This window comes from Giraffa tippelskirchi, chromosome 13, assembly GCF_054371585.1.
Source record: "Giraffa tippelskirchi isolate mGirTip1 chromosome 13, T2T-mGirTip1v1.2.pri, whole genome shotgun sequence".
In the NCBI taxonomy this organism is placed as follows: domain Eukaryota; kingdom Metazoa; phylum Chordata; class Mammalia; order Artiodactyla; family Giraffidae; genus Giraffa; species Giraffa tippelskirchi.
The window spans coordinates 51796730-51822206 of record NC_137287.1 but is presented as its reverse complement, the minus strand read 5'-3'; the positions used below and the strand labels follow the sequence as shown (position 1 = coordinate 51822206).

General features: G+C 42.4%; 1 protein-coding gene across 1 annotated transcript in view; it reads right to left on the bottom strand.

The window, feature by feature from the left end:
* Nucleotides 1-280: 280 nt before the first annotated feature.
* KIF16B (kinesin family member 16B) overlaps nucleotides 281-25477 on the bottom strand; it is a 394203-nt gene continuing 369006 nt past the window's right edge. Inside the window, exon 25 of the mRNA XM_081556498.1 lies at nucleotides 281-595. The gene's annotated coding sequence lies outside the window, so the exon portion shown is untranslated. The remainder of the gene's footprint in view (nucleotides 596-25477) is intronic.

The following is a 25477-nucleotide window of genomic DNA, read 5'->3' as shown; positions in this document are numbered from 1 at the left end:
ACTTGCTATTTATTTGGCAGAATCACAGATCTTTTAGAAAACAGTATACTTAAAGCTACAAGTCCTCTTCCTAGGAAATATGCAACATATGTCCAACAGAGAGTACCGTGTCAAGGAGCGCATGGATTTGAGGTTAAAACCCCTGAGTCTGACTGGGCTACGTGAGAGATCACTGGTTATATCCCGTTCCATCTGAAATACAGGAAGTGCCCAAGTCAGACAGGATGAATAAGCCTCATGTTTCAGATATCTACTGCTATTTAGCAAACCAGCCCCAAACTTAGTGGTTTAAAAGAAGAGTGACCATTTATTGGTCGGGATTCTACAGTTCAGGCAGGGCCTGATAGGGATGGCTCTGCTCCAGGTGCTGCTGGCTGGGGCAGCTTGACTGGGGAATGGAGGTGTCAGGCTGGCTCTGCTCACAATGTGCGGTCTTGGCTAGAACCACTGAGGCTGACTGGACTTCTCTCATTCACTTTCCCCGGAGTCTCACCGCCTCAGGGACATCTCTCCACATGAGCCCTCCAGCAGAATAATTTAACTTCTTCGTTGGGGTCCAAGGCTTCAAGAGGGAGTTTCTAAGAAGTTCTTCAATCTGTAACAACATGGATGAACTTTGAGGACATAACTACTACATGAAATAAGCTAGTCACAGGAAAACAAGTACTGCAGATTTCACTTATATCAGGCATCTAAAAAAGTTAAATTCATATAATGAGCAGAATGGTGGTTTCCAGGGGCTAGTGGCAGGGAAAAATACGGAGTCATAATCAGTAGGAATAAAGTTTCAGTTAAGCAAGATGAATAAGCTCTAGAGATCTGTTACCCAATAAAGTACCTACAGTCAATGATGTACACTTAAATTTTTATTAAGATGTTAGATCTTATGTTAAGAGTTCATGCCACAATAAAATAAAGCTTAAAAAGAAGAAAAAAAAAAAGAGGGATATTCTGCTGGGGTTAAGCTTGCTAACATCCCATTGACCAAAACAAGACTAAGCCCAGAGTCAGCATGGGGAAGGATTGCACAAGAGTAAGAATATCAGAATACATGGCTTGCTGGGTGGGGGCACTGGGTAAGCCGTCTACAACACAGCCTGCTGGAAAAAAAAAAAAAAAGAGTAATTATTGAAAGAATTAAATAATCCATTAACAATACATTTCTCAATGATGGTGGGGTGTCTACTTAATTCCTCCAGTGAGACCCAAAGCCTCTTTCTCAGGGAATCTGACTATATCATATTTTCCTGATAGGCACTACCCAGGAACCCATGCCTTTCTTCCTAGACACACAGCATAGCTTGTAATGATGTATTCACATGAACACCTGATTTCCTATCACACAAACTCAATTCTGTGCTCTTTGGCCACGACCATGACCACTACATCCCAGCTCCTGGCACAAGATCAGACACATGGTAGACTTTCATAAATGTTTGAGGAAGGAAGGAAGAAACAAGAAAGAAAAGGATAAAGGGAGAAAGAAGCGAAGGAAAAGGAAATTCCGTTACAGGAATTCAAGATATGATCTGATTAACAGTAACATTCATTGGACAGTAGTATGTGCCAGCTTTGAGGCTAAGGTTAACAGCTCACTTCATCTCCAGCAACCCTAAGGGAGAGTTAAAATAACTCCCTCCACTTTATGGATGAGGAGACTGAGGTTTACAGTGGTTATATGATTTGTCAAAGACTGAAGAGCTGGCACTTGACCTCAGAGCCCACATTGTCAATCACTCTTAACCATTATATCACTTCCAAGGACAAGTTAACATTTAGAAACAAAGGAAACCATGTAACAATGCAAACTAGCTTTAGCATCCTCTCAAGGACTTTCTGAAAGAAAAAAAAAGAACACATACTGAAAAGAAAATGAAAGAAATGCTTGTGGCTTTGGGAGGAAAAATGGTTTCAAAAGAATGGTGGGGATGAAGCAAGAAAATGGCCTGAAAAGTGAAAGCACCAGGAAGATAATGAGGCAGAAAAGACTGACAGAAAAGGATTCTTGAGTGGGTGGACCCACACTGCATTGAAAGGAGGCGATGCAGACACTTCCAGGAGGTGGCAAGGGGGATTAGCTAGTTAAAAGTACTCAAATTGGCTTAGCAAAAGGCAGCTCCCAAGATGAGTCATAATCTCAAAGAATTATGGACAAAAAGTGCACAAAAGAGAAAATTTTATAGCAGGTACAAATTTTTATTAATCACAAAACTCTCCTATGAGCCTTCTGGTTCTCTGCTACAAATAGAGATAAAATACTTAAATCTTTCTCTGTAGAAAAGTTAAAATGGCATATAGCCCATACTCCTCAGAATAACTAAAATGAAAAAGATTAATAAAACCAAGCATTAGTGAGGCCACAGAAACATTGGACATTCATAACCTGTTGGTGGGAGTGTAATCCAGTGTACCCACTGAGGAAACCAGGTAGTCATTTACTGAAACTGACCACACATGCGAATTCTATGACCTGATAGTGTCGCTCCGGAGCATCTACCCGACAGAAATGCATCCGTGTATTCATCCAAAGATGCACTAGAAAGTCACAGCAGCACCATCCAGAATGAACTCCAATTAGAAACCACTCAACTGTCCATCAACATTGGAGCAGATAAATCAATCATGGTCATTCACGCACTGGAATACTACATGGTAATGAGTATGAACCCTGCACAATTACATACAAAACTATGCACAAAGCTCACAAACATGAACATTTAAAGAGAAAAACAGGTAAACTACATACACTGTGAGAAGTCAAGACAGTGATTCCTCTTGTGGGGAGAGGGAGCTGTACATGACGGAAACTTCTTGGGCAATATGTGCACTTCTCTGTATGGATGTTCTACTTACATAAAAATGTTCAAAGAAGTCATAGGCATGTTTAAAAAACAAGATAAACATCAACAAGAATCCCAAACTAAAGAGACACCCAAATGAGGCGAGAAGAAGGAGTGGGTAGGAAAAAGCCAACAGAAGTCACATAGCATCTCCTAGCCCCCATCTGTTAGGGAACTCCAGGGGTCATTCTGAAAGTTCCTGGAGGAATCCTTAGGGTGGAGATCTTGTGAGAGCTCACATCCCTCTCTCATGATGTCCCTGTTTCAACAGCGAGTCCCTTTCTGTTTTTCAACTCTAAGTAACAGGAAGGTATTCTCATTTCTCACCTTTCTTTCCCCAGCTCCATGCCTTGTGCCTTCCATGTGGTGGGTTCAGAGAAAGTGCATGGTGACTGAAGGATGAGCACAGAGTTAAGCATCTGTTTTCTAAAGGTTGTGCTTTCAGTTGGATTCCTCTAGCAGCAGGCTCTGATACAAGGAATGTAAAAGGTTATGTGCATGATGCTCCCAGGAAGTACCTACAGCAGAGCAAGGGAGTGAGACAGAGAAGGGAAAGGGAAGATACAAGGTCAGGTAACGGAGAGGTTTCCACTCTGGGCAACTGGGGCTCAGCCCCACAGGGCAGCTCACAGTAAAAGTCATCAAACCTCACTAGGAAACAACTTGAGAACTCTGCCCTGGCCACACACTGATGCTTAAACCCTTCCTCAGGCCATCCACTCAGTGAGTGTCCACGAAGCAACCTACCGGAGAAGAGCTAAGAAAAGCAACCGAGCTCTGGATGTTCCATGTCTCCTTGCGTATGTGCACACCACACTTCTGAATAGTTTGCTCTGAAAGGAACATGGCCTGATGGTATCTCTTCTCATGCAACATACAACACAAACTACTACCGTTTTCCACAAAAAGGCATGGCACAAACTGGCTTTCTGTCTTCTGTTTCCATTCCAGGGTCAATGAAAGCTGGAAAGAAGGCAAGATTCATTTTGAAATCTCCAGAAAAGTCATTCAGATGCCAGATTTTAAGATGAGTGTTTAGAAGATATAAGCCTCAGATACTTTGGAAGCAAACATTCCCACCCTACATCATCCATCTCTTTAGAATTCCCCCCCACCCATGGCTATTAATATTTATTCCATAATACAGTGAAGCACAGACACAAAATTTAACAGTTTCTCAGTTAATCATCAGAATTAGACTATCACAGTAAAGAAGGAATCTTCTACTGTTGCAATGCCATGTAATTTCAGATAATAAGTAAAATAATGAAAGAGGATTTTTAATGCATTTTAACCCCATAAGGCATTGGGACTGCTTGCATAGAAGTTTTGAAGTACCACATAGGAAAAAGCAGTTCCAAGCAAAGTCCATCCGAACACAATTTCCAGATGGGAAGGTATCAAGAGCCTGGAAGTCTGGTGAGGAAAGGTTATTTAGAGATGCTCTTTCATAACCACTCCTTGGAAAAAAATCAAAGTCCACAAATAGCATTTTGGTTCATGATATTGTACAAACTTAAAGCCTCCAAGGCCAAGACTAAGTCTCAATGTTGAAAAGATTTTTGACTAATTATGAATCTAAAAAAAAGTACAGTATAAGGAATATCTGCACACTGATAGTTACTATTCGTTTCTTATGGGATTGATCATCCCTACATAACAACAAGTATTATTGTTTATTAATCTGTAATAGTGTACATCCTAGTAGGGGGTATATAATAGGTTTTTCCCCTTCATGGTTCACTGCCTTGACATAGTGAAGGGGCTTGTGTAACTCAATGAAGCTATGAGCCATGCCATGCAGGGCCACTCAAGATGGACAGCTCACAGTGAAGAGTTCTGACAAAACCTGGTCCACTGGAAGAGGGAATGGCAAACCACTCCAGTATTCTTGTCTCAAGAACTTCATGAACAGTATGAAAAGACAAAAAAAATATGATACCAGAAGATGAGCCCCCCAGGTCAGAAGGTGTCTGATATACCATTGGGGAAGAGCAGAGAAAGAGTTCCAGAAAGAATGAAGAAGCGAAAATATGCTCAGTAGTGGACGTGTCCATGGGTGAAAGTAAAGTCTGATGCTATAAAGAACAATATTGCATTGGAACCTAGAACATTAGGGTCCGTGAATCAGGGTAAATTGGAAGTGGTCAAGCAGGAAATGACAAGATGAACATCAACATCTTAGGAATCAGTGAACTAAAATGGACTGGAATGGGTGAATTTAATTCAGATGACCATTATATCTACCACTGTGGACAAGAATCTCTTAGAAGAAATGGAGCAGCCCCCATAGTCAACAAAAGAGTCCAAAATGCAGTACTTAGGTACAATCTCAAAAATGACAGAATGACCTCAGTTTATTTCCAAGGCAAATCATTCAATGCCATAGTAATCCAAGTCTATGCCCCGACCACTAATGCTGAAGAAGCTGAAGTCAAATGGTTCTATGAAGACCTACAAAAACTTCTAGAACTAACACCAAAAAAAGATGTCCTTTTCATCATAGGGGAATGGAATGCAAAAATAGGAAGTCAAGAGATACCTGGAGTAACAGGCAAGTTTGGCCTTGGAGTACAAAATGGAGCAGAAAAAAAGCTAACAGAGCTTCGTCAAGAGAACACATTGGTCATGGCAAACACCCTCTTCCAATAACACGAGAAATGACTTACACATGGATATCACCAGACGATCAATACTGAAATAAGATTTATTATGGTCTCTGCAGCTGAAGATGGAGAAGCTCTATACAGTCAGCAAAAACAAGACCTGGACTTGACTGGCTCAGATCATGAGTTCCTTACTGCAAAATTCAGGCTCAAATTGAAGAAAGCAGGGAAAACCACTAGGCCTTTAAGGTATGACCTAAACCAAATCCCTTATGATTATACAATGGAAGTAACAAATAGAGTCAAGGGATTAAATCTGGTAGATACAGTGCCTGAAGAACTATGGATGGAGGTTTGCAACATTCTTACAGGAGGTGGTGATTAAAATTATCCCAAAGAAAAAGAAATGCAAGAAGGCAAAGTTATTATCTGAGGAGGCTTTACAAAAAGCTAAGAAAAGAAAAGAAGTGAAAGACAAGGGAGAAAAGGAAATATATATACCTCTGAATGCAGAGTTCCAGAGAATAGAGTGAGAGATAAGAAAGCCTTCTTAAGTGAACAATGCAAAGAAATAGAGGAAAACAATAGAAAGGGAAAGACTAGATATTCTTCAAGAAAACTGGCAATATCAAGGGACTATGTCATGTAAGGATGGGCATGATAAAGGACAGAAATGGTAAGGATCTAACAGAAGTAGAAGAGATTAAGAAGATTTGGCTAACATAAAGTCTAGATTCTCTGTGCTGAGAGTGGTTGGATTATTACTAGAGGGAAGATGGTTTGAATAGCAGAGGTCACATAAATGAAGTTAAAGAAATGGAGCTAATAATAAAATAATATTTGAAAATTAAAAAAAAAAAAGAAGATGTGGCAAGAATACACAGAACTATAAAATTTTAAAAAAAGTTCTTAATGACCCCAATAACTATGATGGTGTGGTCCCTCACCTAGAGCCAGATATCCTCGAGTGTGAAGTCAAGTGGGCCTTAGGAAGCATTACTATGAACAAAGTTAGTGGAGGTGATGGAATTCCAGCTGAGCTATTTCAAATCCTAAAAGATGATGTTGTGAAAGTGTTGCACTCAATATGCCAGCAAATTTGGAAAACTCAGCAGTGGCCAAGGACTAGGAAAGGTCAGTTTTCATTCCAAACCCTAAGAAGGGCAATGTCAAAGAATGTTCAAACAACCATACAATTGCAAGCATTTAACACACTAGCAAGGTAATCCTGCAAGTTAAGCTTCACAGTACTTGAATTGAGAACTTTCAGGTGTACACCTGGGTCTAGAAAAGGCAGAGGAACCAGAGATCACATGGCCAACATTTGTTGGATCATGGAGAAAGCAAGGCAATTCCAGAAAAACATCTGCTTCATTGACTATGTTAAAGCCTTAGACCGTGTGGATCACAATGGACTGTGGAAAATTCTTAAAGAGATGAGAATACCAGACCACGTTAACCTGCTCCCTGAGAAATCTGTATGTAGGTCAAGAAGCAACAGTTAGAACTGGACATGAAACAACAGACTGGTTCCAGATAAGGAAAGGAGTACATCAAGGCTGTATATTGTCACCCTGCTTATTTAACTTACGTGCAGAGTACATCATGTGAAATGCTGGGCTAGATGAATCACAAGCTAGAATCATGATTGCCAGGAAAAATATCAACAGCCTCAGATATGCAGGTGATACCACTCTAATGGCAGAAAGCGAAGAGGAACTAAAGAGCTTCTTGATGAGGGTGAAAGAGGAGAGTAAAAAAGTTGGCTTAAAACTCAACATTCAGAAAACTAAGATCATGGCATCCAGTCCTATCACTTCATGGCAAATAGAAAGGTACAAAGTAGAAATAGTGACAGATTTATTTTCCTGGGCTCCAAAATCACTGCAGATGGTGACTGCAGCCATGAAGTTAAAAGACGATTGCTCCTTGGAAGGAAGGTTATGACCAACCTAGACAGCGTATTAAAAAGAAGAGCCATCATTTGCCAACAAAGGTCCATCCAGTCAAAGCTATGGTTTTTCCAGTGGTTATGTATGGATTGAGAGTTGGACCATGAAGAAGGCTGAGCAATGAAGAAATAAGGCTTTCAAATTGTGGTGCTGGAGAAGACTCTTGAGAATCTTTTGGAGACTCAGGAGATAAGACCAGTCAATCCTGGAGGAAATCAACCAGGAATATTCATTGGAAGGACTGATGCTGAAGCTCAAGTTCCAGTACTTTGGCCACCTGATGGAAAGAGCTGACTCTCTGGAAAAGTCCCCAATGCTGGGAAAGCTTGAGGGCAGGAGGACAAGGGGGCAGAAGATGATGAAGTAGTTGGAGAGCATCACAGAATCAATGGACATGAATTTGAGCAAATTATAGGAGATAGTGAAGTGCAGGGAAGCTTTGTGCACTCTGGTCCATGGGGTTGCAGGAAGTCGAACACGACTTAGCAACTGAACAAGAGCAGCAAAATAGTTTTTCAGTAAACTACTGATTCAGATAAATATTTTAAGGTGTTTTGCATGGAGCCACCATGGGCTTCCCATGTGGCAATAGTGGTAAAGAACCTGCCTGCCAATGCAGGTTAGGTGTAAGACACACTGGTTGGATCCCTGGTTCGGGAAGATTCCCCTGGAGAAGAGAACGGCAACCCACTCCAGTATTCTTGCCTGGAGAATCCCGTGGACAGAGGAGCCTGGAGGGCTACAGTCCATGGGATCACACCGAGTCGGACTCGACTCAAGTGACCTAGCATAGCACACATTCTTAAAACTTCATCTGAAAATAATTTCAAACTTCTGCTATTTTCAAAGTGAGCTGCATCTTTAAAAAAAAAAATTGTATTAGTCAGGGACTTCCCTGGCAGTCTAGTGGTTAAGACTCTGTGCTTGCACTGCAGAGGACTCAGGTTCAATCCTTGGTCAAGGAACTAAGAAAGAGCATGCTGTGTGGCCTGGCCAAAACACACACACAAAAAGGAAGAAGAATGTTTTTAATGGAAATAGTCTGGTAAACCTGGGAGACTGTAGAGACAGGTACAATATCCAGAAGCATATTTGTAAAGGCCCTGGAGCAGGAAGACCTTGAGATGGGACAGAAGTGGTTCAGAACATGTGACTTGTCCCGACAGCCTACATCTGATTTTCTGTCCTCAGGCCCCATCTTGTGGGAAACCATAAACAAGCGCATTAAACTGTGAGCAGAAACCCCTTTCTCTTATTTTGCTTTTGTCCTTTGCTTTTGCATGAGTTGAATGACATTTCCTTAGCATCCATAAGGCCAGGGTTTCTAGGAGTTTTAGAGACATTAAATCAGTTCCACACAAAAGATCTGAAAAATATATGAGATAATGAGGTATACAAGATGGTTTGAACTGCATGACCCTCCCAGCTTCTTTCCTCCTCCTGGGATTAGAAGGCAAGACTTTTTCTGTTCAATGTTTCTTTTTTGGTTGTTGGTTTTCTCTTACCCCACTTTCCAAACTTTTGAATTTCCTTATCTCTTATATAGATCAGAGCTACAGCTTAGATCCTTTGGTTTTAGACAATTTTTTCATCTTTGCCCTGGTGGTCATGTTGGTTTCTTGGGTTTTACTTTATGTTGTAGCTGACTTGTTGTACCTGGTAGATAGGAGGCAAGCAGTAGCAGAAAGGACCCACATGGTAACACTGTGTCAATTCTGTTCTGGCCAAGGAAGCACAGGCCAACAAAACAGATCTTAGATAAAATCAGGGATTCTGCGTTTAGCCATCTGTAGCAGATGTACTGGAGAAGGCAATGGCACCCCACTCCAGTACTCTTGCCTGGAAACTCCCATGGATGGAGGAGCCTGGTGGGCTGCAGTCCATGGGGTCGCTAAGAGTCGGACATGGCTAAGTGACTGCGCTTTCACTTTTCCCTTTCATGCACTGGAGAAGGAAATGGCAACCCATTCCAGTGTTCTTGCCTGGAGAATCCCAGGGACAGCAGAGCCTGGTAGGCCGCCATCTATGGGGTCGCACAGAGTCGGACACGACTGAAGCGACTTAGCAGCAGCAGCAGCAGCAGCAGCAGATGTACTAATACTTCTAAGAGAGTGGCAATGATTATCTCACACCCACTGCTTTTCTGATGACACTCCTCCCATCAAGATATGCTGTCTATCCCACTCCCTTGAGCCAGGGCTTGTGTCTACGGCAGCAGTAATGCTGTGTGACTTCTGAGCATAGGTAACAAAAGGCCAGACAGTGTTCTCCTGGGTCACTGGCTTGGAGTCCTAAGCTGTCCTGTAGGCAGCCTGACTGTCCTGAGGCAACCATGCTGTGAGGAAGCCCACCCAGAATAGTCTATGCAGAGAACAGCTTCTACCTGCAAACTCTGGACACCTGAACCACACACAACCACTCACAGCCAGGCCCTTCCTGAATTCATGACTCTCAGAAACTATGAAAGATAATAAAATGATTGCTGTTTCAAGTCACTAAATTCTGGAGTGATTTGTTACCCAGCAATAGATATCACTGCATGACAAATAGCAGGGGGAAGTGGAAATAGAGACAGGTTTTATTTTCTTGGACTCCAAATCACTGTGGATGGTGACTGTAGCCATGCAATTAAAAGACGTTTGCTCTTTGGAAGGAAACCTATGGCAAACCTAGATAGCATATTAAAAAGCAGAGACCTCACTTTGCCAACAAAGGTCCCTATAATCAAAGCTATAGTTTTTCCAGTGGTCAGGTATGGATGTGAGAGTTGGACCATAAAGAAAGATGAGCACTGAAGAAGTGATGCTTTCGAACTTTGGTGCTAGAAAAGACTCTTGAGAGTTCCTTGGACAGCAAGGAGATCAAACCAGTCAATCTTAAAGGAAATCAACCCTGAACATTTATTGGAAGGACTGATTCTGAAGCTGAAGTTCCAATACTTTGGCCACCTGATGAGAAGAGCTGATTCATTGGAAAAGATCCTGATGCCAGGAAAGATTGAAGGCAGGAGGAGAAAGGAGCAACAGAGGATGAGATGGTTAGATAGCATCACCGACTCAATGGACATGAATTTGAGCAAACTAGGGGAGATAGTGGAGGACAGAGGATCCAGGTATGCTATAGTCCTTAGGGTCACAAAGAGTTGGATGTGACTTACCGACTAAACAACAACAGATATCCAGAACGCCACCCATGTCTTAAAAAGTTTGGTCATCCTAAATTGAGTAAGGAATAGTAATTAGATGAGACCTTATTAATATATTATTTTCTTAGTGATCACTAGTGTAGTACCTTTTTGAAAAACTGCAACTTGTTCATCCACCATGTGATTTTAATTCTTCTCAACTATTTTCAAAGCTTTGAGTTACAAGACCGTCTTAGGGATATAAACGTAATATATCTAAATCAAGTAAACCCAACAAGCCAACTTATGATCTTAGTGTGCTGGGAGGAAACAACTTTAATTCAACCTGTCAGATATCCACAAGCATGGTAATATGCTATATAATTGATTTTCAAACAAATTATCCTCAGCTTTTATAGTCTGATCTTACAAAAGGGTAACTCCAAAGGGACTTGGTTTACTTGAGTCAGATGCATTTGAATGGCCTTAATCTCTACTGTGCAAGGTGAAATAGCAGAGCTGACATGTGTACTGAATGATGATTCAATGTTGAAAGGGGTCTCAGTGATGTCACTGATAAAACATCGGTCTTGGATAGAGAGGAGCTAACTTCTTGGAAGCCAAGTCCTTCACAAGATGGATTTTCACATGATTCAGAGACTTCTTGGCATAAGTGTACCCCATTGAGGTAAGCTGCTCCATGCTTTGAGAATAAAGGAGTGTATCAATTAGGTTCAGCTATGTAACAAATCATCCCAAATTCTAATGGCTAAAATAACCGTTTATTTTATGAATGATTCTATGAGTCTTTGGAGCAATTATTCTGGTCCAGGTTAGCTCAGTTTACCTCTGTTGGATTCTCTTGTGTGACTATGGTCACTTGGCAGGTGGGCCAGAGGCTGGATAGTCTATACTGGCTTCATTCACATGCTTGGCAGTTAACAGGCAGTCAGGCAACTGGGGATATTGTGTTCTTCTCCTTATGGTCTCTCATCCTCTGAAAGGCTAGCTTAGGCCAGGTATCATAAGGGTCTCAAGATTTAGATGCAAGAGAGAGCAAAGTACATGTACCCTTCAAGCTTGGCTAACATCTCACTGAAAGTGAAAGGGTTAGTCACTCAGTTGTGTCCAACTGTTTGTGACCCCATGGACTATAGGCCACCAGGCTCCCATGTCCATGGAATTCTCCAGGTAAGAATACTGGAATGTGTTGCCATTCCCTTCTCCAGGGCATCTTCCTAACCCAGGGATCGAACTCAGGTCTCCTATATTTCACACAGATTCTTTACAATCTGAGCCAGCAGGGAAGCCCCTATTAATCAAAACAAATCATGTTTCTAAGTCCAGATGCAACACATGGAATATAGACTCCACTCCTGAAGAAAATAAAGGCAAAATCACATTGCAAAGAGGTGTCCACTCAGGGAAAGGAGGAATTGGGGGCAATTTTTTTTGCAGTTGGCCATGACGAGCTGCTCGTGTAAACCCATAACAAAAAAATTCCGAGAACCACAGCTTTCATTCATTCACCAGTCGCTGCCAAGAAGGCAGAAGAAACAAGCAAACAATCCTGCCACTCTGGAAAGATCTCTCACAGCCTGTCATCTCCCCAAAAGGAGCCAGAATATTTAGTTCTGGACAGTTAGCTCTGAGACACAGAACATAATATTTTTTTAAACAATAATGATACTGATGCAATATAACAGCTGTGAAAAGATTATAGAAGAAGAAGTTAAAGAAAGGCCCCTCGGAAATAAGATTAGAGATGATATTTTAGCTCTACAGATTTCATTGGGCCCTGGGAAAGAAACACAGGAAAAAAAGGTTAGTTAACTTGCTCTCTCCTAATGAACATTATGAGAACAAATACTCTGTTCACATGGACCCTTTGGGCAGCCTGGTTAATTTGTTAAGCCCAACTGGACACATAAAGAGAGCCCTTTATCTTCATTAAGCCCAATGAGAATGAATGGCAAACTGCAGCATCATTAGTCTGGCCTGATGGGTTCCATCAAAGGACCTGGAAAGCTCTCAAAAATCCAGATGACTTTAGGGTTGACTGGGTTAGGGCTTGTTCATCTCTTTTAACAAACACTGGCTGGTTTTATTTCTATCCATAGACACAGACAAGCCATAATCAGCTTCCAAGGGCGTACATCAGAGAGACATGGCTTCACAAGCATATGCTAGTCTGTACACATAAACACATGAACACAGAGATTAACTAGCATGATAATTGGGATGGAGGTATAGGAGAGATAAGGAAGATAGTATGTCCATTGTTCTCTCTGGTCATATTGACCAGATGTGAACCCAGTTCAGTTCAGTCACTCAGTCGCATCCGACTCTTTGCGACCCCATGAATTGCAGCACTCCTGGCCTCCCTGTCGGTCACCAACTCCCGGAGTTTACCCAAACCCATGTCCATCGAGTTGGTGATGCCATCCATCCATCTCATCCTCTGTCATCCCCTTCTCCTCCTGCCCCCAATCCTTCCCATCATTAGGGTCTTTTCCAATGAGTCAACTCTTCGCATGAGGTGGCCAAAGTATTGGAGTTTCAGCTTCAACATCAGTCCTACCAATGAACACCCAGGACTGATCTCCTTTAGGATGGACTGGTTGGATCTCCTTGCAGTCCAAGGGACTCTCAACAGTCTTCTCCAACACCACAGTTCAAAAGCATCAATTCTTCAGTGCTCAGCTTTCTTTACTGTCCAACTCTCACATCCATACATGACCATTGGAAAAACCATAGCCTTGACTAGACAGACCTTGGTTGGCAAAGTAATGCCTCTGCTTTTAATTATGCTATCTAGGTTGGCCATAACCTTCCTTCCAAGGAGTAAGTGTCTTTTAATTTCATGGCTGCAATCACCATCAGCAGCGATTTTGGAGCCCCAAAAAATAAAGTCTGACACTGTTTCCCCATCTATTTGCCATGAAGTGATGAGACCAGATGCCATGATCTTAGTTTTCTGAATGTTGAGCTTTAAGCCAACTTTTTCATTCTCCTCTTTCACTTTCATCAAGAGGCTCTTTAGTTCTTCTTCGCTTTCTGCCATAAGGGTGGTGTCATCTGCATATAGGAGGTTATTGATATTTCTCCCGGCAATCTTGATTCCAGCTTGTGTTTCTTCCAGCCCAATATTTCTCATGATGTACTCTGCATATAAGTTAAATAAGCAGGGTGACAATATACAGCCTTGATGTACTCCTTTCCCAATTTGGAACCAGTCTGTTGTTCCATGTCCAGTTCTAACTGTTGCTTCCGGACCTGCATACAGGTTCCTCAAGAGGCAGGTCAGGTGGTCTGGTATTCCCATCTCTTTCAGAATTTTCCAGAGTTTGTTGTGATCCACACAGTCAAAGGCTTTGGCATAGTCAATAAAGCAGAAATAGATGTTTTTCTGGAACTCTCTTGCTTTTTCGATGATCCAGCAGATGTTGGCAATTTGATCTCTGGTTCCTCTGCCTTTTCTAAAACCAGCTTGAAATCTGGAAGTTCACGGTGCACGTATTGCTGAAGCCTGGCTTGGAGAATTTTGAGCATTACTTTACTAGCATGTGAGATGAGTGCAACTGCACAGTAGTTTGAGCATTCTTCGATATTGCCTTTTTTTGAGATTGGAATAAAAACTGACCTTTTCCAGTCCTGTGGCCACTGCTGAGTTTTCCAAATTTGCTGGCATACTGAGTGCAGCACTTTCACAGCATCATCTTTTAGGATTTGAAATAGCTCACCTGGAATTCCATCACCTCCACTAGCTTTGTTCATAGTGATGCTTTCTAAGGCCCACTTGACTTCACATTCCAGGATGTCTGGCTCTAGGTGAATGATCACACCATCGTGATTATCTGGGTCATGAAGATCTTTTTTGTACAGTTCTTCTGTGTATTCTTGCCACCTCTTCTTAATATCTTCTGCTTCTGTTAGGTCCACACCATTTCTGTCCTTTATTGAGCCCATCTTTGCATGAAATGTTCCCTTGGTATCTCTAATTTTCTTGAAGAGATCTCTAGTCTTTCCCATTCTGTTGTTTTCCTCTATTTCTTTGCACTCATCGCTGATGAAGGCTTTCTTACCTCTCCTTGCTATTCTTTGGAACTCTGCATTCAGATGGGAATATCTTTCCTTTTCTCCTTTGCTTTTCGCTTCTCTTCTCTTCCCAGCTATCTGTAAGGCCTCCTCAGACAGCCATTTTGCTTTTTTGCCTTTCTTTTCCATGGGGATGGTCTTGATCCCTGTCTCCTGTGCAATGTCACAACCTCTGTCCATAGTTCATCAGGCACTCTATCAGATCTAGTCCCTTAAATCTATTTGTCACTTCCACTGTATAATCATAAGGGATTTGATTTAGGTCAGAGGAGCCATCAAAATCAGTGCTTAAGAACATGGACTTATGAGCAGACTGCCTGGATTTGAATCCTGACTTTCCCACATTCTAGCAGAGTTCCTTAATCTTGATGTGCCTCAGTGTCCTTATTTGCTAAAAGACAACAACAAAACTCATGAGGTTATGGGGAAGGTTGAAAAGTTACTATCCCTTCCCTAAAAAACTAAAAATAGAACTATCATATGATCTGGCAATCCTACTCCTGGGCATCTCTCCAGAGAAAACCATAATCCAAAAGGATGCATGTGCCCCAGTGTTCACTGCAGCACTGTTCACAATAGGCAGGACATGGAAGCAGCCCAAACGTCCATCAACAGAGAAACAGATGAAGACGATGTGGTACATATATACAATGGAATACTATTCAGCCATAAAAAAGAATGGAATAACACCATTTGCAGTGAATGAATGGATTTTGAGGTTATCATACTAAGTGAAGTAAGACAGAGAAAGACAAATATTATATATCACCCCTCATGTGTGATATCTAATTTTTTTAAAAGGGATACAAATGAACATATTTATGAAACATAAAAACTTACAGATATTGAAAACAAGTTTGTGACTACCAAAGGGGAAACACTATGGGGAGGGACAAATCATAAGATTTATAACCAACAAGGGCCTACTGTGTAGCACAGGGAACTCTACTTAATATTCTGTGATAACCTATATGAGAAAAAAAATCTGTAAATGAATATATGTGCATGTAAACTAAATCACTATGCTATACACCTGACACTAACACAACACTGTAAATCAACTATACATTGATAAAATTAAAAACTTACTGTTCTTTTTTTTAAAAAAATACAACCGATTAATAAACAACTACAGAGTTGGACATGACTGAAGCGACTGAGCAGCAGCAGCATTATGCTGTCACAGTTTCCGGTGAACAGCAGAAGCACTCAGCAGACGTAAACATGTATCCAAAACCCCCTCCCATCCAGGTTGTCACAAACATTAAGCAGAATTTCATGTGCTATACAATAGGTCCTTCTTGGTTATCCATTTTAAATATTCATTTAAATGTGTACATGTCCATCCCAAACTCCCTAACTATCTCTACTCTCAATCCTTTCCCTGGCAAGGAAGTTACTATTCTTAAAGTACTTAGGAGAGTGCCTGCCCATTGTCAGCATTATGCAAGTATTACTGAAGAAGTCCAGCCTCCAGGGCCAGCATGACACTGCTAAGGAGTGGCTTTGTAACACTCGAGATGCTGTGGAGCGCAAGTAACCAAGCGTGGCTGAAATCTGGAGACACAGTTCTCTTCCTGTCTCAACACTGAGTCTTTACTAGTTTTGGAATGTAGTGGGAAGTTTGGGAATCATTCTTCCTAAACAGGGACCTTGAAATGTGAGTTGCAGAGAGGGCAAAGGGATGGAGTATTGCCAGGCAGCATCATAAACAGGAGAAGAAACACCGTGATGATGGACCATGTGACAACAGCTGAGACTAGAGACAGACTGCTTCGTGGGGACCTGTGAGATGTCCTTCATGGACCTCCTAGAAGCATGCTGGGGTGACTTGATGGCTTGGGTTTGGAATCATCAGAAAGCGTCTTCATCCATGTGTCTAGCAATGGGTGCTGACTTTCTCCTGGGGTCTTCTCTTAGATTATCAACTGAAGCATCCATGAGTGGCCTCTCCAAAGGCCTGAGCATCCTCATAGCATGTGACTTCAGGGTATTTGAACTTCTTCTGCAGCAGGTCAGTGCTCCAAAAAAAAAGTGTCTCAGCTAACAAGGTGGAAACTGCATTGATTTATGACCTAGCCTCGGAAGATACACAGCATTCCTTCTGCTACTTTCTGTTCATTAATGAGACACAAGCTTGCCCAGGTCCAAAGGGAGAGAGCATAGACTGCACATCTTGATGGAGAGTGTGTCAAGGTCACATGGCAGAAGAACACGTGGGATAGGAGGTGTGGTCACTGCTAAAATGCCATCAATAACAGAAGCTATCAAGCCAGAAGATAACTGCATTATTTGTTTTCATTTAATTTATTCTAACTTTAGCTGGATGAATAAATTATCCACTTAGCCTACACAATCCTTTTCTTTTTCAATGGCAGTATTACAAAAGGTAACCCCAATAATCAAGCTGGAATCAAGATTGCTGGGAGAAATACCAATAACCTCAGATATGCAGATGACACCATCCTTATGGCAGAAAGTGAAGAAGAACTAAAGAGTCTTTTGATGAAAGTAAAAGAGGAGAGTGAAAAAGTTGGCTTAGTTTCTTCAGAAAACTAAGATCATGGCATCTGGTCCCATCACTTCATGGCAAATAGATAGGGAAACAGTGGAAAGAGTGAGAGACTTTATTTTCTTGGGCTCCAAAATCACTGCAGATGGTGACTGCAGCCATGAAATTTTAAAAGACGCTTACTCCTTGGAAGGAAAGTTATGATCAACCTAGACACCATATTAAAAAGCAGAGACATTACTTTGCCAACAAAGGTCCATTTAATCAAGGCTATGGTTTTTCCAGTAGTCATATATGGATGTGAGAGTTGGACTATAAAGAAAGCTGAGCACTGAAGAATTGATGCTTTTGAACGGTGGTGTTGGAGAAGACTCTTGAGAGTCCCTTGGATTACAAGCAGATCCAACCAGTCCATCCTAAAGGAAATCAGTCCTGAACATTCATTGGAAGGACTGATGTTGAAGCTGAAACTCCAATACTTTGGCCACCTGATTCGAAGAACTGACTCACTGGAAAAGACCCTGATGCTGGGAAAGATTGAAGGCAGGAGGAGACGGGGACAACAGAGAATGAGATGGTTGGATGGCATCACCGACTCAATGGACACGAGTTTGAGTAAACTCTGGGAGTTGGTGATGGACAGGAAGGCCTGGCATGCTGCAGTCCATGGAGTCGCAAAGAGTTGGACACGACTGAGTGACTGAACTGAACTGAATCCGAATAATGCAACCATTATGTGCTTCCTTATGGAATGGAAATAGAAACCTTGGAGTCAGTTGTGTCTTTTGAAGCACAGCAATTCTATATGGTAAAAGGTTGACAAAACTTGGTGTGTAAAATATAAAAAGCACAAAAGGGAATGTTAAAGGCTCATTGTATTGGCTTGCATAGGCAGGAAAGATGCTGAATGGTTCACAGAACTAAAGGGGAAGACCTCCATGACTCAGCATCACCAAGACAAAATCTGGAGTCCCAGTCACTCAAGCACCTCTTTCTCTGCCATCTGTCATCTCTGCTTGTCTCCTTCCTTTTTGTATGCTGTCCTTGTTGTCTCTTACTAAAGACATAGGACCTCCATGAGGCTGCAAAAATGGCCAACCAGTAACCACACAGAAAGACAGAGCTTCTTTCTTCCAATGTCAGTGTATCAGTTCCAGGGAAAGATTCTGATCACCTCTGCTGGTGTCTCGTGACCTCACCTTGGAATTACTCTTGCTGTGGGATGGTGCTTGGTCCTGAGCCAGGGTGAGGGGTGGGGTGGCCACATACTTGTTCCCTGACCCAGGGGTCAGGATCTGCTGCATCCACCGAGTAAATTTATCCAAACATATATATGTATGCATGTTTGGTCATGAAAATAAACACTAACTCAAAGTCCATGGGGTCGCGAAGAGTCAGACACAACTGAGCAACTTCACTTTCACTTTTCACTTTCAGGCATTGGAAGAGGAAATGGCAACCCACTCCAGTGTTCTTGCTTGGAGAATCCCAGGGATGGGGGAGCTGGTGGTCTGCTGTCTATGGGGTTGCACAGAGTCGAACAATACTGAAGCGACTTAGCAGCAGCAGCAGCAGCAAAGTCTTTATTCACATGCGCTCTTTGTATTCTGTCCCCAGGAATCTCGACTGGGGAAACAGCTGGCTATCTTAGCTGCAAGAGCAGACTAGTATCTGGCAAGGGCTGGTGAACACTTACAGACATGCAAGGTGCTGGCTGGAATTCACAGGCAAGGAAATTAGGTGGTGTTCAAGTCTTCAATTTCAGTGCCTCAAATATCAGAGGGCCCCTTGTTTTTTGGAAAGAGGACATGGGGTACAATGCCATCCCCTCCTTCTGGGTCAGAACATGCTTCCTGTTATTCCCAGTGGTGACAGAGCATTTCTCTCGAAGAACTAAAATCAAGGGTACTGAGCTGCTTTTGTGCAGGGCTAAGCCATGCCATTCAAGTCCAAGCCTTTTATTTGGTTCTAAAAAATTTTCTAGGGGGATTAGTGAGAATCCTTAGTTTTTAGAGAGTTTTAGTGCCATTTTAGCAGCCCTGAATCTCATCAGTCTGTTTCAGTCTTCTTACTGAGCTTGACAAATGACTGTCGACAGAAAATAAATTTAAATATGAGAGTTAATCTCTTACTGGGTATAACTGCAACAAAATTTCTATCGGATATCAACATGAGCCTTCAGCCTGCTGGACTAATTGTTTCCTAGGTAAACACCTCTGCCTGGAAAGTGATCACTTCTACCCATTAGTTTCCATGGACTGAGGAGAACTTCCTAGCATCTTGGACACATCCCCTCATGATCAGGTGGTCAGTAAATCATTTGCCTCAGTGCATTTTACGGGTGCCCAGTTGACCAGCATGATAAAAGTTTGAATTAGGTAATGCTCCTCTTTATTATCAGAAATGAATTACCTCATGTGGCTGGCAGATACACCAAGACAGTGTGCTCTTCCCCTGAGTAGAAGACTTTTCTTCAATCAGTTTTCAACTGATGCAGAAGACAAAAGCAAAATAACCACACTGAAAGGCTGCTGAGTATCAATGTTGTAGGTTTCTTTTTCTGAATTTATTGCCACTCTTCATTTAGTAATAAACAATGTCATAATCTTCATAGTAACCATAGCATACCATTAGAGCAACATTAAACTCTGAACTTCCAATGTTTCTTCTAAGCCAACAAGGGGAAGCCTTGTGCAGGGCATGGTGAAACATTCCTCCTGGAGTAAAGTTCCATTTTTGTTCCCAGTAAACCTTGAAATGCTGGTAAAATAGCACATTATGTTGTTGTTGTTTAGTCGCTAAGTTGTAGCTGACTCTGGGACCCCATGAACTGTAACCCCGCCAGGCTCCTCTGTTCATGGGATTTTCCAGGCAAGAATACTGGAGTGGGTTGCCATTTCCTCCTCCAGGGGATCTTCCTGACCCAGGGATCGGACCTGTGTCTTCTACTTGTCAGGTGGATTCTTTACGATTGAGTCTCCTAGGAAGCCAATATTATGCTAATTAGTATATGTAACATCAGCATCCGTGTTCACCATAAAGGAATATCATCCTTGGCTATCTGAGTGGTGAAATATTCTGGTGACTTTGAAGGCTCATGTTTCATTTGTAACTTTTAAACAAAATTCATCACATAATGACTGAATGTTTATTGCAAATGATGGATGGTCCTCTGATTTTCTCTCTGCTATCCATGGCCTTGAACCAGGACGCTTGAATATCCAGCCTGTGTGCTCCTTAGGGATGACTCCTGAGTCTTCATCTCTGCTCTGTCTCTAATATCTGGCAAGTAGTAGGTACTCAGTCAATGCTCACAAATGAAAAAACATTTCCAGCCAACACTGAGGCAATTAAAAGTCTTCCTAGCATCGGAGACCCAAAAACTGAGTCTTAAAGGATGGATGGAATTTAGCCCAAAGGGAAAACAGAAGAAAGCCATCCAAGACAGAAACAAGATGTATATATACATACATACAATGGAATATTACTCAGCCATGAAAAGGGACAAAGTTGGGCCATCTGTGAAAACATAGATAGACCTACAGAGTGTCATACAGAGTGAAATAAGTCAGAAAGAGAAAAGTATTATATATTAATGCATATATGTGGAACCTAGAGAAATGGAATAGATGATCATATTTCAAAGCAGAAATAGAGGCACAGATGCAGAGAACAAATCTATGGATACCAAGTGGGGAAGTGGGTAGTGAGAGGAATTGGGAGATTGGGAATGACGTATACACTGTTGACACTGTGTGAACTAGATGACTAATGAGGACATATTGCAGAGCACAGGGAACTCTGCTCAATGCTCTGTGGTGACCTGAATGGGAAGGGAGTCCAAGACGAAGGGGATGTATGTATATGTATGGCTGATTCATTCTCCTGTACAGTAGAAACTAACAACATTGTGAAGCAACTATACTCCAATAAAAATTAATTAAAAAATAAACAACAACAACAGAAGCAACAGGAAGGAGGCAGGGATGGAAGAAACAGGAGGCTGTGGACTTGGGAGCTGGAGCATCAGGTCTGCAGGAGGCTGAAGGCAGAGCTGGAGGGGGGCACCTGTCAAGTCCTGGAGCTGCAGAGCGCAGGCTTGGGTCTGTCCATCCTGGGGAGGACTGAGGGGTAAGAAGCAGAGACAGGTGTCGGCTGGACTTCTGATTTAGAACATTATTCAGGCTTCAGGATGGAGATGGGATCTGGGAGTACAGCTAGAGAGGAGACACCTTAGAAGTCTGGCCCTCCTGATTCCCCTCATTGCCCCCACAAGGACAGCACAAGCTGGCTTTGGACTGTGTTCATCTCGATGTCCCTTTCCTCCCTGATGATGACCATTAGAAACATACCCTAGGTCCATCCATGTTGCTGCAAACGGCATTATTTCATTCTGATCCAAAATCACAGGCATTCAGGTTCATAGACTTTCTCAGACAAAAACACACTGTGAACCCACTTGAGCATGAGGCATTGTTTCCAAGCTTCTTTCAACAACACTGTAGGTTTTTTTTTATTATTAATAAATTTATTATTTTAGTTGGGGGCTAATTGCTTTACAATATTGTAGTGGATTTTGCCATACATTGACATGAATCAGCCATGGGTTTACATGTGTTCCCCCTCCTGAACCCCCCTCCCATCTCCCTCCCCATCCCATCCCTCTGGGTCATCCCATTGCCCCAGCCCTGAGCATTTGTCTCATGCATTGAACCTGGAATAGTGTTCTGTTTCACATATGATAATATACATGTTTCAATGCTATTCTCCCAGAATGTCCCACCCTCCCCTTCTCCCTCAGAGTCCATAAGACTGTTCTATGCATCTGTGTCTCTTATTCTGTCTCGCATATAGGGTTATCGTTACCATCTTTCAAATTCCATATATATGCATCAGTATACTGTATTGGTGTTTTTCTTTCTGGCTTACTTCACTCTATATAATGGGCTCTAGTTTCATCCATCTCAATAGAACTGATTCAAACGTATTCTTTTTAATGGCTGAGGAATATTCCATCGTGTATATGTACCACAGCTTTCTTATCCATTCATCTGCTGATGGACATCTAGGTTGCTTCCATGTCCTGGCTATTGTAAACAGTGCTGCGATGAACATTGGGGTACACGTGTCTCTTTCAATTCTGGTTTCCTCAGTGTGTATGCCCAGCAGTGGGATTGCTGGGTCATATGGCAGTTCTATTCCCAGTTTTTTAAGGAATCTCTACACTGTTCTCCATAGTGGCTGTACTAGTTTGCATTCCCACCAACAGTGTAAGAGGGTTCCCTTTTCTCCACACTCTCTCCAGCATTTATTGCTTGTAGACTTTTGGATAGCAGCCATTCTGACTGGTGTGAAATGGTACCTCCTGGTTTTGATTTGCATTTCTCTAATAATGAGTGATGTTGAGCATCTTTTCATGTGTTTGTTAGCCATCTGTATGCCTTCTTTGGAGAAACGTCTGTTTAGTTCTTTGGCCCATTTTTTGATTGGGTCGTTTATTTTTCTGGAATTCAGCTGCAGGAGTTGCTTGTATATTTTTGAGATTAATTGTTTGTCTGTTGCTTCGTTTGCTATTATTTTCTCCCATTCTGAAGGCTGTCTTTTCACCTTGCTTATAGTTTCCTTTGTTGTGCAAAAGCTTTTAATTTTAATTAGGTCCCATTTGTTTATTTTTGCTTTTATTTCCAATATTCTGGGAGGTGGGTCATGGAGGATCCTGCTGTGATTTATGTCAGAGAGTGTTTTGCCTATGTTTTCCTCTAGGAATTTTATAGCTTCTGGTCTTACGTTTAGATCTTTAATCCATTTTGAGTTTATTTTTGTGTATGGTGTTAGGAAGTGTTCTAATTTCATTCTTTTACAAGTTGTTGACCAGTTTTCCCAGCACCACTTGTTAAAGAGATTGTCTTTTCTCCATTGTATATTCTTGCCTCCTTTGTCGAAGATAAGGTGTCCATAGGTGCGTGGGTTTATCTCTGGGCTTTCTATTTTGTCCCATTGATCTATATTTCTATCTTTGTGCCAGTACCATACTGTCTTGATGACTGTGGCTTTGTAGTAGAGCCTGAAGTCAGGCAGGTTGATTCCTCCAGTTCCATTCTTCTTCCTCAAGATTGCTTTGGCTATTCGAGGTTTCTTATATTTCCATACAAATTGTGAAATTATTTGTTCTAGTTCTGTGAAAAATACCATTGGTAGTTTGATAGGGATTGCATTGAATCTATAGATTGCTTTGGGTAGTATACTCATTTTCACTATATTAATTCTTCCAATCCATGAACACAGTATATTTCTCCATCTATTTGTGTCCTCTTTGATTTCTTTCATCAGTGTTTTATAGTTTTCTATATATAAGTCTTTTGTTTCTTTAGGTAGATACATTCCTAAGTATTTTATTCTTTTTGTTGCCATGGTGAATGGTTTTAACAGCTAAAGGCCTGAATCTGGTGCTGTTTGGTAATCATCAGAAGCTGCTTACCTAATGTGGGCTCTTTCCAGGCGAATCTATGAAAACAGATAACAGTTTCTGAAGACGTGTTCAAGAAATCAAAATGACTCAGATTAAGATGAGAAAATTGTCAGCAAGGACTCAAGACTCCTTTGAATCCAGGTTGCTGTTTTTTATAGCAAAGAGAGTCTAACTGGTTTGTCAGCTCCATCAAAAACCCAGATGAGGAAACGTGCTTGCTTTCTTGCATATGGATTTACTTTGAACAGAGAGAAAACTTACTGGTAGGAAAAGTTGTTAGGAAATGCAGTAGATTACAAAGAACCCCTCAAATGTATGTCTTCTACAAATTCACAGAGCACCCACTCTGTGCACGACTCTCAGCTAAGGGAATCTACTCACCAAGAGAACTAAGATTTTGCCCAAGTAGAGCTTGCATTCCAGCTCCGTGAGGTCTAAGGGAGACCAAACCAGTGAGCTCAGAGAGAATGTGAGATACTGGGCACCTGAGCCCAGGGTGGGACGGTCCCGTGGGGATGCAGTGGATACAGCCAGGCAAGTGATGAGGACAGGGCTTATCTCCAGGAGAACCTGGGTGTGAAGAAAGCATTCGGATGGGCTAAGAGGCAGGGAATGAGTGTGAGCCTGGAAAAGAGGTTCTGAGTTTTGACCAGAGCAGGACAGGAAGAAGCTCACAGCCACATTAAAAACATGGACTGTGTCCTGGAGAGAAAAATATTCATGGCAAGGAGGGAGGGGGATGAACTTATGACATGAGAGCATCTGAGCTGATGTTTGGAGAACAGTAGGGCAAGAGACCAGCAAGGCCACTTCAGAGGTGATACAGGAGAGAAATGATGGGACCCTGAGTGAGAGGCTAAAAGGATAGGATTCAGTTGCTACTTGAGTGGCATTTGTGAGAAGCAGTAGCCAAGCCTTGTGACTAGAAGTCAGGTGGTACCATGAGCCACAGGGGGAGGAAGGCAGGCAAGAACACATGCTGAGCTGACCTCAGCATCACTTGGATGCCTGAGCAGAAATGGCCCCAGCACAAGTCAGTACTCGGAGAGCCATATGGACTGGGTGTGGCTCCAGGTCAGGAGGCTCAAGGTCTGTGAGAACCGAGGAGGTGGGTAAATGAGAGGCTGCAGATTCAGAAGGGAGCCACGCAAGCCTCACTCCAGTCAACCGAAGGGGAATCAGGGCAATGCAACGATGCTCATCACCTGCATCCTGGCTGATGCCAGCTCAGTCCTGGGGGTTCAGCCCCATTACTCTTCAGAACCCTTTAGAAATGTGGTCTCCAAACTCCTCCCCTCCAGTGTGACTCAATACCCTGGGCTCTGAGTTTCCCTGGACGTCTGACAATTGATTCAAACCCAGGTCCTCTGAGACCTTGGAGGGGGACCCGACCTGAGTAGGGGAAGCTTATCCACATCCTGGCTAATCCCCCTTGCCAGTGACTGAATGAGGTCCCCGTGACACCCAAGCTCTCAGTGCAGATCCCTGGTTTGAGCAACCTAAGTTCTCCAGCCCTGACCCTACATCCTGAAGGGCTCTGAATCCTGGCTAGGGCTCCCTGCTCTGTGGTCCCCCGGAGGACAAGCAGCTGCACTAGAGTGAGCTCCTCTCCAGTGGACCCTGGCAGCCTGGCCACTGCTGCCTTCACGGTTGCTTGTGCTACAGCAGTCGGTCTCTCCTGGTGTCTCGAAGCCTGGCTGAGAGGCAGCCGCGTTCACCCACGCTGTGGCTTGACTCTGTGACACTCTGTGGTTTTGCTTCCTTGCTTCTTGATGTTAGAAGTGCAGTGACAATCCCAAGCAGGTCAGCAATTCTATCATCCATAATCAATAGACCTCTTGTTCTTTAAGGATCCCTATCAGGGACCTGTGCTGTG